This window comes from Anas acuta, chromosome 14, assembly GCF_963932015.1.
Source record: "Anas acuta chromosome 14, bAnaAcu1.1, whole genome shotgun sequence".
In the NCBI taxonomy this organism is placed as follows: Eukaryota; Metazoa; Chordata; class Aves; order Anseriformes; family Anatidae; genus Anas; species Anas acuta.
This window is the reverse complement of record NC_088992.1, coordinates 12,926,970-12,943,015: the sequence shown is the minus strand read 5'-3', so window position 1 is coordinate 12,943,015 and position 16,046 is coordinate 12,926,970. Positions and strand designations below refer to the sequence as shown.

Sequence of the window (16,046 nt, the reverse complement as noted above, 5' to 3'; positions counted from 1 at the left end):
TTTCCGTGAGAAATGCGAGCAGAGCTCCGCAGCCGGCTGCCCCATGGCTGCCCCACACCAGGGGCTGTGGGGCGATGCGGCAGCAGGGGGGTGCCGTGCCCCCCGCCTTGTGCCCGGCTGCATCTGCTCCTCGCACAAGGCAGCTTTGTTCCCCGCCCTGGCTTTTGGACCCCGGCGCTGCAAACCCCGTGCCGTGCATCCTGCTGCGGCTGCTGGCTGCGCCCAGGATCCGTCCCTGCGCTGGAGCCTTTGTCTCCGGTGGAGGGGAGATTTGCAATGGAAATGGAGTGGTTGCTATTTGAATATCCCCAGCAAAAGAGCCATTAGCGCTAATAACAGCTTTCAGCTCGGTGCAGAGGGCACTCCCCAGCCGCAGCACTTTGCAGCCCCGTTTCCCAGCACCAGCACCTTCCCGCAGCGCTGCCCCACATCCCTGCCCCATGGCCACTTCCTGGCAGTGGCTGCGGGCAGGTGGCACTGCCCCTGTCCCCTCTGCCTGCTGTCCCCTTGGGAAGGTGCCCAGGGGGCTCCGGGTTGTGTGGTCCACCCTGCACCGGGTCCCCTGGGCATGGAGGGTGGGATGAGCTGAGTGGAGGGACCCCCACCGGGACCCCCACCTGCCCTGTGAGACCCATGGAGCCGGGGACATCGTCCCCCCAGTGCTAGGGGGTGGCAGAGGAGCGGGTGGGGAGGTTTCCAGGTGAGAACCACGAGCCTGGAGCCGAGATTTTGGATCAGGGCAGGGAGCGGACGGGGCCGTGTGCGCTGCGGGCGTGCAGCGTGCAGGGCCGGGGTATTTTTATCCCGTGCTTGATGGATTGGTGCACGGCTTTGCTGCTGCCAGATGATTTTCCACCGGTTCCATCACATAGCAATTTAAGGTTAGTCCTGACTGCCAGAATGAGTCAAAAGCTTTTAAAAAGCCTATAAAACGGGCATCTATCTCGCCCTGGTTTTATTCTGCTGCTTTGTTTATCGCTGAGGTCACCGGCTCGTGCCTCGGGGAGGGATCCGGGTCGTGGGTGGTGGTGGCGTGTGGCGAGGGGACGCTCCTGGCTGGGTCGTGCTGGGGCTGGGGCACCTCTGCCGTGGGTGCTTGTGGCACTGGCTGCATGCCCAGGGACAGGGACCCTGCTTTTGGAGAGCAGCGATGCTGAAAGGTTGTGAGCCGCAGAGAGCTGCAGGAGCTGGGATTGGAGGCAGGGAGAGGAGGCTGAGAAGGGTTTAAGGAAGCAGGAGGCTTGGCTGGAGGATGCTGGAGATGCTCTGCCCTTGGGTTTTGGGAGGTGCAGGGTGGTTTTTTTCTCCCCCAAAGCAGCTCTGTGTCTGCTGTCAGGTCGGGTGCTGGTGGGATGCCCCCCGGGGGCACCCTGAGGGTGCGCGGAGGCTCGGGGGTGCTCACTGTGCTCCACACACCTTCAGGCAGTGGTTTAGGCTCAGTGTGGCCAGAAAACAGCCTGCAGTCCTGTGCCAGCCCTCCCTCTCTCCGTTTCCTCCTTCCAGGTATAATCCCACAGGTTTCCCAGTGCAGCATCTCTGGAACTGCCCTCATGCATCCCCAGACTTCATCCTCTGCCTCCCTCTTACTGGTGGGGCCACAGCATCCCCCAACATGGCACGTACCCGGCTCTGTCCCCCTGCTGCCAGCATTTTGGGGAGGAAACAGCAGCTCCAAGCCTGGTTCATGCAGAGAGGCCAGGCTATATATAAGTGCATGGGCGAGCGCACACACCCATCCGGGCTTGGCTGTGCCCGTGCCAAGCCAGGCTGGGGTTTGGGAGCTATTTTTAAGGCAGCTGATTTGGGGATCTGGCCGGCGGAGAGGATCATGCAGGGTCAGTGCCACTTAACGGGAGCAGAGTGCGGTCTGGGGAGGGGATGGAGCAGGCTGATGGGCAGGATCTGCACCGCTGGCATTGCTGAGGTTTGCAGGGGATCCCAGCTCGCTGCTGCCAAAATCCAGCCCAGCCCCGGTCCCACTGTGACCCCTGCAAGGGGGGCACAGCACCTGCACACTGCCTCCTGCAGCACCCAAACCCTCCGCAGGCTGCACACAAAATGCTTGCGAGCCCCTACCCCCTCCTTGAGCGTGTGAGCGGCCCCAAGGGAAAAATGCATGAGAAATCACCAGCCCTCAGTCACTTGCAAAAGCAAATCTGCACAAGATTGCCTCAAAAAAAGCACCGAAGCTTGAAAAACCTCTGGGGAGAGGGTGGCGGAGCGGGGCAGGGTGCTGGTGCCTGCTGGGTGCGAGCAGGGGGCTCCCAATTCCTGTAGCCTAAGGAAGGAATGGGCAATGGGATGGTGGAGCATCCAGACCACAATTTTGGGTAAAGAATAGGGGTAATCAGCCTGCAGGATGACCTCCAAGCTCCAGGAAAGGATGGGGGCAGCCCGGTACCCCAAGGTTTAGGGCTGAGCACTGCCTGGGTCCCCCCGGATCCTCGCAGTGCCCGAGTGGCAGCGAGCCCCGGGAGCTGTGAGCGGCGCCGTGTCCACCCATTTGTCTGTAATTAAAAGTTGTGTGTAGAGATTTCCTGTGACACGTCCCGCGAGTCCAGCTGCAGACACGGCGCCGCCGAAACCAGGAGATGCTAATGAGTGCTTGTGCATATTAAATACCTTGTTTACACGCAGACAACAGCCGGTGTAGCTGGGGGAGGCAGAGGAGGTGGCTGCGATCTTCACGCCTGCTTCCTGCCCCTGCAGCCTTCTGCTGAGCCGGCGTTTGGCCGGCAACCGGCTGCTGGGATGGCCCAGGGCTGCTGGCAGTGCTGCCGCTGCCCCAGCTCGCCCCATGTTTCGGATCCATCCCTTGTCATCGTCTTTTTCTTGGTGGTGGGTGGCTGGGGCAGGGTGCTCCGCAGTGCTGGATTTGGGGCAACGAGGGGGCAGGGGGCTCAGCACAGCCCCATCTGCAGGGACCGCTGCGGAGATGGGCAGCAGGGTGCTGGGGTCCCAGAGGGGTGGGAGATTTGCTTGCTCCCACCACCCTGAAACCTCATCTTTGGCTCTGCCACCTTCAGGAGCACACCTCGCCGCCCCACACGTGCCCGCACACGTGCTGCTCGCCGTCCTTGCCTGGAGTTATCCCAGACCCTGCAGGACACGTCCCGGGAGGACGGCCCGGGCTGAGTGATGGATGTGAGCACCGTGGAAGTGTTTCTTCCTCCAGTTTCCTCCAGGGACAGGTGAGCACCAGTGCCGGGAGCTGCAGACCTGGCACCGATGCTGCCTGCAGGGGAAAGCTGAGCCTGGTGTCCTTAGGGACAGGAGCCCAGGGATGGGACTGCAGGTCCCAATTCCCCAGGCACCTCCAGGGCTGCTGCCTGCCCTCGTTCCCAGTAATCCCTGGAGCAACTCCTCAGAGTGTGGTCCCCTGACACGAGCAAGCGAAGCGGGGGCAAAGCACACTAAGGGTGCAGCCGATGACTCCAGGGGAGGGAGATGCAGGAGCAGCAGGGCTGTGGGGCTGGGATAACACGTGGGGGCTGCGGAGGCATCCCCGGTGCTCTCCATGGCACTTCCACCCCACAGAGAGGCCCCGTTACCTCCCATCACTGCTTCCCCCGTGTGTCTGACACCTGGCATGGGCTTGCATCCTCACCCACTCCCCTGTGAGCTCTTTCCCTCCTCCTGCAGGCACACACCCCTATAAACGGCCCCCACACAGCTCCCTAGGGTGTCACCGAGCCCACAGGACAGCGAGGAGCCAAGTGCCACCCAGTACTCATCCAGGTGCCAGGGCAATGCCTTCCCCTGGCACCCCCTGCGATGGTCCCACCAGGGGGACCCCCCAGCCTGCCCCCCCGGCCGTGCCCCCCAGCCCCCAGCCCACCCAGGCCTCGCTTTGTGCCGAGTTGCCACTCGCGAGCGCTTTAAATGTTAATGACGACGTTTCAGATTTGTAGTGGAAACTAATTAAAATTGTTATTGTTAGCGGGTTTGAATTGCCCAGGTGTGAATCATTATCCTCATTAAAATAATCAGGGAGACGGGGATGTGACAGGAGAGCAGATGGATGAGAAGCAGCCGGAGCCAGCGCCCCGGGTGGCCGGGGAGCCCTGGTGCCCATGGGGAGCGGGGGGACCCCTGCCCGGGGGGCACCAGCACCCAGGGGCTGTGAGCAGGGCACTGTGGGACACGCGGGTGTCCATCCCTCCCACCAAAAGTCCCCTTCCCAACGGGCCATAGCACTGCTCACCCCCAGTTATGGGATGGAGAAGCTGGGAGAGGGCCTGCCCCGAAGAGTGGTGGCACAGCCCCATGTCCTGTGCGTGTCCCCAAGCACGGACCAGGCTGTGGCTGGTGCTCCCGGATGGACCTGCCCCACTGCAGGATGGTGTCTGTGCCCCCCATGTGTGGGGCAGAGCCATGGAAGCACCACCACACTGGTGTAGTGATGGAGCCTGGGGAAGTGACAGTCCCCTGGGTGGTGGCACTGTCATGGGAGCACCAGCACCGCTCCATCCCTGCCCCAGGAGAGGAGCGGGCGCTGGGTGCCCTGCCCATGCTGCCGGCCGTGGGAAGCAGTGGGGGGCTCCTCGCCCAGCCCCGCTGGAGCCAGCCGGGGCCGCCATGCGCCCCGGGGGCTGATCCTGCCCCGGGTGGACCCGCGCCGCGCAGCTGCCCAGTCCCCGCCGCCCGTCTGCGGGGAACAAGGGCCCCTTTCTGAGGGATGAATGGGCTCAGTGTGCATGGCCCCCCTTCTCCCTCCCCAGCAGACCCCCATCCCTGGGGCGGATGGCCGGGGTCAGCGTGCCCTGCGGCAGGGCAGCTATTTGGGGAAAGAGCTCGGCCGATGCTCAAGGTCGCCTTTGTGGCCTGCGCCCCGGGGCAGGGGCTCCCCAGGGGACGGCGGTGACACCAAAGGGAGGAGTGATGGCACGCAGCCAGCGTGGGGGCCTCTGTCACCCCTTGTTCCCTCCAGCCGTGCAGAGATGCTCGTGGTGGTCCCAGCAGAACGGCAGCACTGGGGGCTGCTGGTGGCCACTGGCCACGGGCAGCTGTGGGGACGCGCTGGCCAGGTGGCACTCAAGGCTCATTTGTCCGATGATGTTTTCATCTATTGACAAATCTATTATTGATGATCCACTCTCCTGCACTTGGCAGAGCGCTGTCCGTGCTCCGATCATATCCATCAAGCAAAGCTCTGCCGGGCTCTGTCATCGCTGCTGAATTAATTATCCCCAGATTGTTTTTTCATAAATATTTGACAAGCACTAACAATGCGAGGCGTGAAGCCCCCTGGTACTTCTGCGGCTCCAAATTGCCCCTAAACGTGGTGGTCACCGCCCACCCTGCCCCCACTGGGGGCCCTCTGCTCCTCCCAGGGCACAAAGGAGGTGTGAACGGGGCACAGCACCCAGACCCACCTCATCCGTGCATCAAAAGCAACCCAAAACAACAAGGACAGCAAACTGTCCCCACAGGGAAGGACAGGAGCTGGGTGGGAAGGGGATGCCCTGTGGGTGACCCTGGAAAAGTGCCGGGGCATGGGCTGGGGGCAGGAGGGTGAAGCTGCAGGTGGGGCACGGGGCAGGGAGGGGCAGCCCCAATCTGGCGCTAGGAGTTATCAGACAATTAAAGATGTGATAAATTTAGCCATTGGAACAGGAAATTGGCAATAATGCAGAAATGAGAGGAAGCAGTTGAGCTAACTGCTGGGCACTCTACAAAATTGGCTATAAAAAAGAAGGACTGCCATAAATATAAGGGCAGCCCGGAGAGGACACTGCTGGTAATGAAACCCCCACTCGCTATGCGGGAAGTGGGGAGATGTGGAGCTGGGGGCTCCTGGATCTCAGCTCTTGGCTCCTCAGGGCGCACAGCCCGGCGGCGGTGATGGAAAGCCAGAAGCAGAGTGCAGGGCGAGCTCACTCCTGCTCTGAGCTGGTGGTGTCAGAGCAAGAAAAGCTTAAAACCTTTTAAAAACCCACCCACCGTGCTATGGGTGCTGACCAGAGCGATGGCACGGGCTGCATGGGGGAGTCCCCAGGAATGGGACCCGGTGCATGCCGGCGAGGCGCCAGAGTGGGGCCGGGACAGGCAGCGGGATAACGGCTGGGCTAATTGCCTGGGACTGCATCGCATCAAAGGAGCGTGTAATAGACGCAGGGCTGGGGTCAGGAGAGTGCAGCCGGGGAAATTTGCTGCCGGGGGCAGAGCCCAGCCAGCAGCAGGCTGGGGGAGCTCCGGCACCGCCCCTGTGGGGGCTTCGTGGAGAAAACAGGGGTGAGGGTGGCTGGGGCCACGGCCAGCCCATCCAGGGCAAGGCACACGGCAAAATTCCAGCTGCAGGAGGAAACAATACCATCTGCTTCACGTCCAGGAGTCATGTCAGCAGCTGCGGAGAAGAACGGGATGGAGGAGTGGCGAGGGTGGGCAGGGGAAAGTGGGATCACAGGGGGAGAAGTGGCTGCCTGCTGCCCTGGGGTGCCCTGCTGATTGCAGGCTGCGGCTCCTGCTCACAGAGGGGGTTTCTCCAGACCTGGCTCTGCCTTGTGCAGAGGTGAAAAAGGAAAAGCTGCACTGAAGCACGCACCCAGCCCGCCCAAACAGCTGCCCCCATGCCCCAGGGCAGCCAAGCCCAGCAGTCCCCCTGCAGGAATCCCTCCTGCTCCATCACCAGGAGAAGCTGGTACCATCACCAGTGCCCCAGGCTGCTGCACCGCCTGCATGGGCACGGTCCCATTCAGTCCTGGGGGCCCTGCAAAGCCCCTGGGGTCCTCTTGGGATGGCAGGGAGCAGTGGGTGATGTCCCTGGCTCACTGGCAGCCCCCACGCACCCCTCCACCAGCTGGCCCAGCTGCCTGGGCACCAATGGGTAATCCATCTGCTGAACACGCTACAGGCCATTAGCTTTAACTAGAGGGAGTAGCAGGGAGAATCATTAAAGAGAAAGTTCACAAAGCAATTAATAAAGCACCTCATTAGGTCTCCTTCCCATATGAGCACGCAGCTCCTGCTACAGGCTGCTGCAGGGCTCGCGCTCCTGCTCCCCGCGAGGAGACACCCAATGGCTGGGCGCTGGGGGGGACACGGTTTTCCCTCACCCAGGCTCCCTGCAGGACACCTCCCTGTGGCCAGGGCACACCAAGGGGACACGGTGGTGCACCACAGCTGTGTGAGGGGTCTGGTGACCCCATGTGGGACTGGTGTTAGCCCAAGTGCACCCCTGCTGGGACCGAGGGTTGGTCTCGGGGCTTCATTCCAACTCCAGTGGGGCTCTGGATCCCCTCCAGCTCCCTTTGTGCTTCACCACACGAGTCCCTTCGGGGAAGGTCTTCTCCACCTTCCAGGAGATGCAGAGGAGACTGAGGATTTGGGGATTTGCCACCCGGAGCCTCCTGCAACACTGAGGTCTCCGGTGTTGGTTCCTGCTGCCCCCAGGCTGTGCTGGTGGGCAGCTGGAGCTGGTGGCCCCCTGCAGGGCTCTGTGGCCACCCTGGGCCACTGCAGGGCATGGGGTCTGCTTGCAGAGGCCGGGTCTGTCCCTGCTGTGCAGGCTGCACCCCGCAGCTTCCCAAGGTCCCTTTGCTCTCCTCTCCCAGCCACAGCAGGCGCCCAGGCCCCGCTCCCAGAGGTGTCCGCATGGCCCCTGGGGGGACATGGCTTGGAAACACCACTGGAAGTAGAGCACTGGGAGATGCTGCCAGCTCCAGCTGCTCTTTTTGCTCCACTCAGCTACTCATTGTCAGGTTTTCTGCATCCTCCCTCACCGCTGAAGCTCTCCAAGGCCAGTGCCATGGGGCTGGGTGCTGCCCGTCCTGGTACCAAGGCTGCGCTTCAGGGCAAGAACTGGAGCCCATCTGAGCTGGGAAATGTCCCAGGCAAGAGGGAGGTGAGCTTCTCTTGGAGAAGTGACACAGAAAACCACGATGCTACTGGAGGTGGATGGCTGTGGGAAGGGAAGCAGGGAATGGTGATTATTGGCATCCCTCTGCAGCTGCATAGGCACTATGGGCACATCCAGTGAGGAGTGGAGCGGGGCAGAGAGGAGACGAGACCCAGAGGGGGGATATTCAGGTGGTCCTGTGCCAGAGATGGGATCTCTGTGGGCAGCAGGATGGGCAGGGGGCACATCTACCCGCTGCTGGGGGCCGTGCTGCTGCAGGGCACGCTGGGGCCCTCCTGCACCAAGAGATGCTGGAGCACCTGGGCAGGGCAGCAAGGAAGCAGCAGTAGATTTCACATCCAAATCAGGCTCCATCACTGCCTAATCTCAGCCTGTACAAGTGGCTTAACCCATAGGACCCACTCCAAATCCTTCTGTCCTCCCCCTGATCCTACCTAACCCCAGTTTTTCCCCCTTGATAATCCCAGACTTGGTGGGATCACAGGATTGCTCTGCCAACTGCACAAACCCAGACCCTCAGCTGTGGGCACCCAGATGGGGAGGGATGCAGGTTAAGGACCTTACAGCTCTCATGCTGCTCCCCAGCACTGCCCCAGTCCTGCTGCTTCTGTCCCTTCTGCCCTGTGCCCAAGCACAGGACACACTCTGCTCTTCCAGCCGTGCCCTGCAGGACCTGCACAGCACCCTGGCTTCACAGCCTCTTGCTTCTCAGCCTGCTTCACCCGTGGGCACTGGGGAGGCAGGAGCTGGAAGCTGCCCCTCTGGCACAGGGCCCCCTGCGTTGGGATACCCTGACCCCAAGCAACACTCTCATCCCTCTCCATCCCCTTCCCCGCTCCCACCCCAGGGTTTGTGGGGTGACAGGGGTGCGTGCTGCATGCCATGACACACTGCAAAGCCCCTGGCTGGCTCACCAACACGCCTCTCCTGCAGGGCAGCCTACCTGGGGTGTCCACTTTGTACAACCCCCTCTGAGCAGTGAAGCCCCTGCCTGCTGGGAATTTACCATTCACAGCCACTCTGAAGGCGTTCCCTTCACATCCTCTGTTTGCCTCTATTTTTCATCCCCTCGTTCCCTCTGACATTTTTCACCCAAGAGCTTTTTGGCTTTGGAAATCAGGGCAGAGCACACAGCGTCCCCACAGCACCGTGCCCGGCAGCAGCGGAGCCCCCAGCAGCGGCTGCGGGAGCAGGGTGGGCTCGGCTCCGCTCTCGCGTGGGGCTTTCCTTCATCTCCCCCGCACCAGCCTCCCGACTAATGACGTTTGTCTAATTAGAAACATGCCCGATTGTTTCACGCAGTAGGAGAACGGGCTGTTTGGCAACGCCGATGCGTATCGCAGCGATGAGGGGTGTGCAGAGCCCTGAAACAGATGAGATTTAGATGAGAGAGAAAGATTATATTCAGGTGCGCTGCTCTGTCAGAGAGCCTTTGATTTGGTGGATTGTGTAGCATGAAAGGCCAGGCTTGTTACAGCCTTTGTGTGACTAAGAGTAGGATATTAAAGTTTGATGCACTGCTCTGGGAGACGCTACGTGATGGATAGAGAAGCCTTGCTAGGCATTGTAGGAGCTGTGTAGGGCCCTTAGGATCTTTGGGGGCTGTTTGTTATATATTTCCTTGCCTAATGGCTTGCACGTGAGCAGAGAGCTAAGGTCGGAGCTGGGACTGCTGGCGTGACCTTGGCATACGATTTTCATACGCAGGAACATTCGGCTCCGCGCGGCGAGCGGCTCCTCATGAATTGCATGCGGTGACCCTGGGTGTCAGCGAGCAGCCTCACTCATTTCATTCCTTGCACTTTGGAGAGAGTGATGGCTCCTGCTACGGGGAGGTTTTCTCTGCCTGGGATCCTGGTGGGTGGGAAGGCTGCTCGGAGGGCCCTGCTGCTCCCTCGGGTCTTCCTCCAGCGCCCTGTGGTGGCACCAGGCTGAGCCTTGGCCATGTGCAGGGCAGAGCCTCCCTCATCCTCCTGGTGAGCTCTGGGGGGGAGTGCACAGGGCTGGGTTTGCAACAGCCCACCTCAACCTGCTGCTGGTGTGGCACATCTCCCCTTCTGCCACCTGTGTTGGGACGGATGGAGCAGGACCGGGTGACCCCCTCTCGACTCCCCAAGCCCTTGGTCCTGTGTTCCCCAACAAGGGGCTGGTGAGCTCCTGGTGTGGAAGCCACCTGAGGCTTTCCAAGCGATGGATCCTGGCCAGGTGTGCACCCAGCACAGCCAGAGAAGACTCCTGCTCCAGGCTGGGGGGCTCAGAGCCTGCTGGGCAGGGTGTCCTCCCCAGAGCTGCCTGGCTCACATCCCTGGAGCATCCCATGGGTGTTCTTGCAGGTTCCTGCTTCTGTTTGAATGCTGGTGTCGAGCTCCAAGCCTTTTCTCCAGCCCCTCAGTGGTGCAGAGCAGGGGATGGGTGCATCTCCTGCACGTGTGCCCCCTGCCAGCACCAGTCCTGCCCAGCACTGGGCACTGGGGCACTGGGTGGTCCCTGGGGAGCTCAGGACTGCTGGCTCCAGAGCTCAGGCAGCCAGGAGCAGGGAGGCAACGATCCATCCCTGCTGCCCAGCCGTGTCACCTTCCCTAGGACTGAGCCTTCCATTCGTGCGTTAACCTTTTCTGGTGACTTGCGGTGCCTCCGTTAAACAACGATCTGCCTGCAACATGACAGTGATTTGTTTAAAGAGCCCACACTTGTCCTTGTTAGCGCTCACTCGGCGCGCTGACAGTCCTGTCAAAAGCCTCTGTGCTTTTCTCAGTTCTCTCCCTCATTTGCTCCTGTCACCATGGGGAAGCATCCAGATAACAACGGCCCTGGTGGCATTTGAGCAGCTCGGGGGCCTTGGCTCAGCTCCTGCCCTGGTCTCACTCTGCATGGCCAGATCCTGGGGATGGCCAGGGGAAGGAGCAGGCTCTGATTCCCCTCAAGCTGGAGATTTGGGCATTAGACGGCCCAAACTTAGTTTCCCAGCTAAAAAAGAAGGGCGAGGAGCCTGGGAGCCACCAGCAGATGGCTGTGCAGAAAGGGGACTGTGCTGTCACCAGATCTGGCTGCCAGGCTTCAACCTGCAGGTAGCCAGTGTGGGGCAAACACTAGCCATGCAGAGACCCCCGGTGCCTCCCCACCCCGCTCCTCTGCCTGCATCAGGGGCTGGCTCATGTCCACCAAGCCGCAGGGAGGCGGCTGGCCCAGAGAAGCCCATTTCCCAGAGATAATGTTACGTTTCCAGAGTGCATGTAGACAAACACGGCCAAATGTTCCCCTCCCTGAAGCCATCAAAGCACCAATGACTCCGTAATATTTAATGGCTTGTTTTGCTCCCTAAATGATACAATGAAAAGGATTATTAATGTTAATAGCGTTCTTATCATATTTTAATAGCATCATGTATAACCGAAATGTCATCTCAGCACATATTTCTCTTGCTCTCACCCAGGGCGCGGAGCAATCACACTCCAGAGATGCGGAGAAGGAAGAGACATCGGGCAACAGGGTGGGAAGGGGGGCCGGGGCCCACGGTGAGCTCAGCTCGGCTGAATGGAGAGAGGGGATGCAAAGCCAGGCAAAGAGCTGCGCCACGGCAGCAGGAGAGGGACGAGAAACCAAAGGGCCGCGAGGGGAGACGGGCAGGGGAAGGATGTATGGGATGGGCAGAGGATACAGGGGATGGACAAAGGAAGGATGCACGGGATGAACGAGATGAAGATGCAGGTGATGAGAAGGGGAAGGATGCAGGAGATGGATGAGGTGAGGACGCACCAGGCAGCTCCGTCCAGGCCCTAGGCTGCCTGAACACAAGGTGTGGAGACGCCCTCAGCCCTGCAGGAGGGGGTGCAGCCGATGCCCCCAGGTCCCCCGAGAGCTGCCAACCATGCTCCCACCACCACTTCTTTCCTTGACATATCGGGCTCCACCAAGAACAGCTGTCAGCAAAGTACTCCAATTTTCAGCATATCGTTTTACAGTCCAGTGAGCATTTCCTTTTTTTTTTTTTTCCTTTTTTTTTTTTTTTTCTTTTCCCAGTCCAATCCATCTTAAAGGTTAGTGTACCTAGGCTGAAAACCCGCATCTTTCATATGGGGTTGGGTTGCCCTCATTCCCTGTGGTGGCCGCAGGCTGGGCACACAGGGGCTGCTTTGAGCCCTTTGGAGGAGCCGAGCACAAGGACGGTGCCGTTTCATCTTCCCTCATCCCAACACAAGTCCCTGCATTTCCACAAAGAAATCACAAAGAGAAGACCCAGAAAGGTTCATGGCACATCCTCAGCTTGCCAAATCAAGTGGCAGCGGCTTTGTGCCTGTAAATGCTTTTCAGGAGGACACGGGCACAGCCCACAGCCGGGCACAACCTACGGCAGGGTCCTGGCTGTGGCCACCAGCACCTGCACACCCACGCTCACTGCCCATCCTCCCCCAAGCATGGGGGCACTGCCTGGGCACAGACACATCTTCAGCTGCCTGGGGGCCTGGGGACCTCCCCCCAGATGTGTCCGCAGGCCTGCGAACACGTCCATGGCACCCCTCCCCGAGCCAGCCTGCCTGCACACTGCGAGATGAAAGGGGGCAGCTCAGCTCTGACCTGCTCATATTTCACTAAAATGTTATTTTAACACTTAAAAGGGTAGAAAATACCATCGGCGGCTCTTCATTTATCAGATCGATGCGCGGGGAGCAGGGCACGCATGCTCTCCACATTAATGAGCCCGGAGCTGGCTGCAGCTTCCCGGCAGTGCCCTGGCACTCTGCGGAGGGGTGGGTGCTGCGTCCCAGGGGGCAGAGCTCCTTCCTCCCCTCTCGAGAACATTCTGGGTGCTCAGCAACATCCCGTGGTGGCCTGGGGGAGATGGGAGGACAAAGCCAGCAGGAGATCAGCGATGGTGGAGACCTGATGGAGGTCCCCAGCCCACCAGGAGTGGGGAGCAATAGCATCCTGGTGTCCCCATTCTTTGTCCCAGGTCACGGGTGATTGCTGGAGCCAGGGATGCTTGCAGAGAGCTGATGCATCTCTGGGTGGGAAGGCACCAGCTCTCCTTCCCATTTGGAAGGGTCCTAAAAGCTGGGGACCATGCTGTGGGGCTGCAGTTGGGCTCACCTCCCAGGCTTCTGGTGCTTCCCCACAGCCAGAGGACCCCACACTCGATCCTTCTGTGCCCCCGAGCACTGTACAGAACCTCCTTCAGGACAGGGCCACCTTCTCTCCTCCTTTCCCTGTTCCTTGTGGCACCACCTCCCTGTGTCCCATGTGGATACATGGGGAAGGGCAGAGGTAGGGCTGGTCTACAAGACGTGGTGATGTGGTGAATGCTCAGCAAGGATCCGAAGCTGCCACATGGACACCGTCCTCCAGACAGCAACGATGCGAGGCTGTGCTCTTCTCCAGACAGCTGCAGAGGTGGGGATGCACACAGGATGCTCATCCTGCCCGGCAAAGCCACGGCCACGTCAGGGACTCGGCCCCCAGGGTGGGAATCATTGCAGCAGTGCAGTCTGTGCCTTCTCTGGAAAGTCTTTGCTGATGGACTTGCTGGTCCCTCAGTGTTGGCAAGGCATCCGACAATCCTCGAAGCAGAGGGCAGAGGACAATTATAAAATATTACAACAGGAAGCGTGGGGGAACCACAGGGACCAGTGTGAGGTTTGCTTGTTTAACACCTTCGTTAATAATCTTGGCAGAGAGAGTAAACAGAAGAACCAACTACCAGGGACGTGCAGGTACTTTCCAGGGTGAAAGCAATATTTTCCTGGGGTTGTTTCGCACGGCCTGCAGGGTCCTTGTGCAAATGGTTTCAGGTCCAAAGGTCTCAGAGCTTTAGGACAATGGTTTTACCCATCGCTGCTTCTTCTCTGACCCAGGAGATGCCCCATAGACAGGCAAGTGGGGACGCCCCCATGGAGCCCTGCACAGGGACAGGGGCACCAGGACCACTGAGCATTTGCAGAGAAGCTCTGGGAGGTGCCACATCTTGCCTGCAGGCACAGGGGACACGGGCTGAGGCATCAAATAGAGAGACACCGCTTTGTGTGAGATGTCCTGCAATGCCTTCAGTGGCTGATGGGTCTCAGGGGACCTTTCTAGGCCGGGTCTTGAAGCATCCCATGACAGAACAAAGCCGAATCACTCCTGAACTGACTGCTGACATAACGTGCACTATGGCTAGTGACATATGAAATGTGCTCTCACAGTTTAGCTGAAAAATAATCAGAAAAATAATCAGGAGTTTTTTGCAGAAAGCTAGGGAAAAATGATTTAAAAACAGAAGCAAGAGCTGTATTGCCAACCAGTGCTCGCTGCAACGAGCAAGATGCACAGCTCTCCTTAACAACACCTTCCTGAAATTTGCAGATGAAACTGAATTGGAGAAGAGATCCAAATGCCAAGGAGGAGAGCGGACACACGAGCGGGTCCCGCTGAGCCCGCGGGCAGGCAGAGGCTGGAAGAACACAGCTGCGCCATTTGGGAGAAAATGATCCGAATCGGGCTGCGAGCCACCAGGAGGGAGAGTCCCGTGGGGCTGAGCGAGGCACGGCACAGGGTCTGCCACATCCGACATTTTCGGAGCAAAATATTGATGGAAAATCCTTGCCCAGACCAAAATCCAGCCTCTGCCCTGCGTCGGAGGTGCAGGACATGGGTGAGCACCACCGTGGCATCCCCTCTCCCCCCGAGGTGAGCACAGAGGAGACCCGGCACAGCTCGGAGACGATCCGTGCTGTGGCTGTGCCGCGTGCTCCGTGGGCATATGGCAAGCCATTCACTAAATAAAAAAATTAAATTACCCGAGACTATAAAACAGTCAATTTAGAGCGATATCCTGACTGTAATAGGGCAATAGCATTTTATTTACTGCTGTGACAGCAATCCTGCAAAGGAGAGCAGGTTTCGGGGGGTGGCACGGGCACCCCCAGCATGGGAGCGATGCTGTCCCTGCCAGGAGTGGCCCCGGGCTGGTGGCTCCTGCGGTGGCTGTGCCTGCCCTGGCCCCGCTGCTCGCTCAGGGGCTCCCCGCGGGCTCCCCCGTCTGCGCCATGCGGAGCATTAATGCCACATTAGCCTAATGGGCAGCTTTCTCATTTCCAGGTTCCACATCCTCATTTCCCGGGCGCGGATAAGATGTTTGCACCACGGACGGCATCTTCTGTCAGCATGAAACCCCTCTCGTTGTTGGAGTGTGGAAAATGGAAGAATGCTTTGTAATCTGTTTACACGTAGCCTGCACATCTCAGGTCTCATACATTTTTGTAGCTGCTGATAGAAATGGGTCGAATCCTTGCCTGTATCAGAGGGTTAGGAGGCCGGGGATGTTTACACCCAATCCTTTCTCCAGGAGTGATGAGTCTGTAGGGCAGAGGACAAGGATAGGTACCCCCTGAATGCTGGTGTAGCCCAGGGGGGCTTGCAGAAGAGCTGTCCCCATCAGTGTCACACTTTCTGGCCTCCCGGCACAATTTCTGTGTGGCCTGGGAGGGGACAGGAGGGATGTGCCAGTTCTGCAATGCTGCTGGTGGAAACTTAGCCCAGGAGAAGTGACCAGGCACCTGGTCACACTGAGTGCCCCCACTGAGCCGTGCACCTAGGGACCACGTCCACGCGTCCCTTACACACCCCCGGGGTGGGGACCCCCCCAGTGCCCCGGGCAGCCCATCCCAGTGCTCGGTCACCCTCTGTGGGACCAAATTCTGCCTGAGGCCCGCTTGGATGCAGCTTGGATGAAGCCATCTCCATCACCAACCCCCTGCCCATGCTGCTGCCCCAGCGTTTCAGGGCTGACACAGGGCACTGCCTCTTGCCTTGTACTCACCTAAGTTGGGCTGGAAAAATCCTCATGGAAGACTGTTAGTGGCTATTATAGCTTTCTTTCAAGCTGCCCTATTTATTTAATCCTACAGAGCGGATCCAAGCCAACCTCCTGTTGACATCTACACCTGAAGAGGAGCTGGTTTGGTGCTTCAATGGCGGGGAGAACCCCTATTTCCACCTCACCACAGGCCACATGTCCGTGCCCCGTCATTCTTCATCACCACCACCATGGCCTTCATGATCTTGATAGTTTTTCCAACCTAAATGATTCTCAGTGCCCTGCTGAGCATTTCCCACAAGGAGGGATGCTTCATCCTCCAGCCTGTTGTGATCAGAGCCTGTCCATGGCAGTGCTGTAGCATGGTCAAGGCAGGAGGCTCCTATCCGCCTTCCC

At 59.5% G+C, this 16,046-nt stretch overlaps 1 long non-coding RNA gene across 2 annotated transcripts; it reads left to right on the top strand.

The window, feature by feature from the left end:
• Positions 1 to 797: 797 nt before the first annotated feature.
• Positions 798 to 15,416, top strand: LOC137864500 (uncharacterized). 2 transcript variants are annotated; one of them, XR_011101529.1, is made up of 4 exons: positions 798 to 881; positions 11,292 to 11,348; positions 14,198 to 14,486; positions 14,933 to 15,416. It is a non-coding gene; the product is annotated as an uncharacterized lncRNA (long non-coding RNA). The 2 variants fall into 2 exon arrangements; XR_011101528.1 differs by having other exon boundaries at positions 14,198 to 14,521.
• The last annotated feature ends 630 nt before the right edge of the window (positions 15,417 to 16,046 follow it).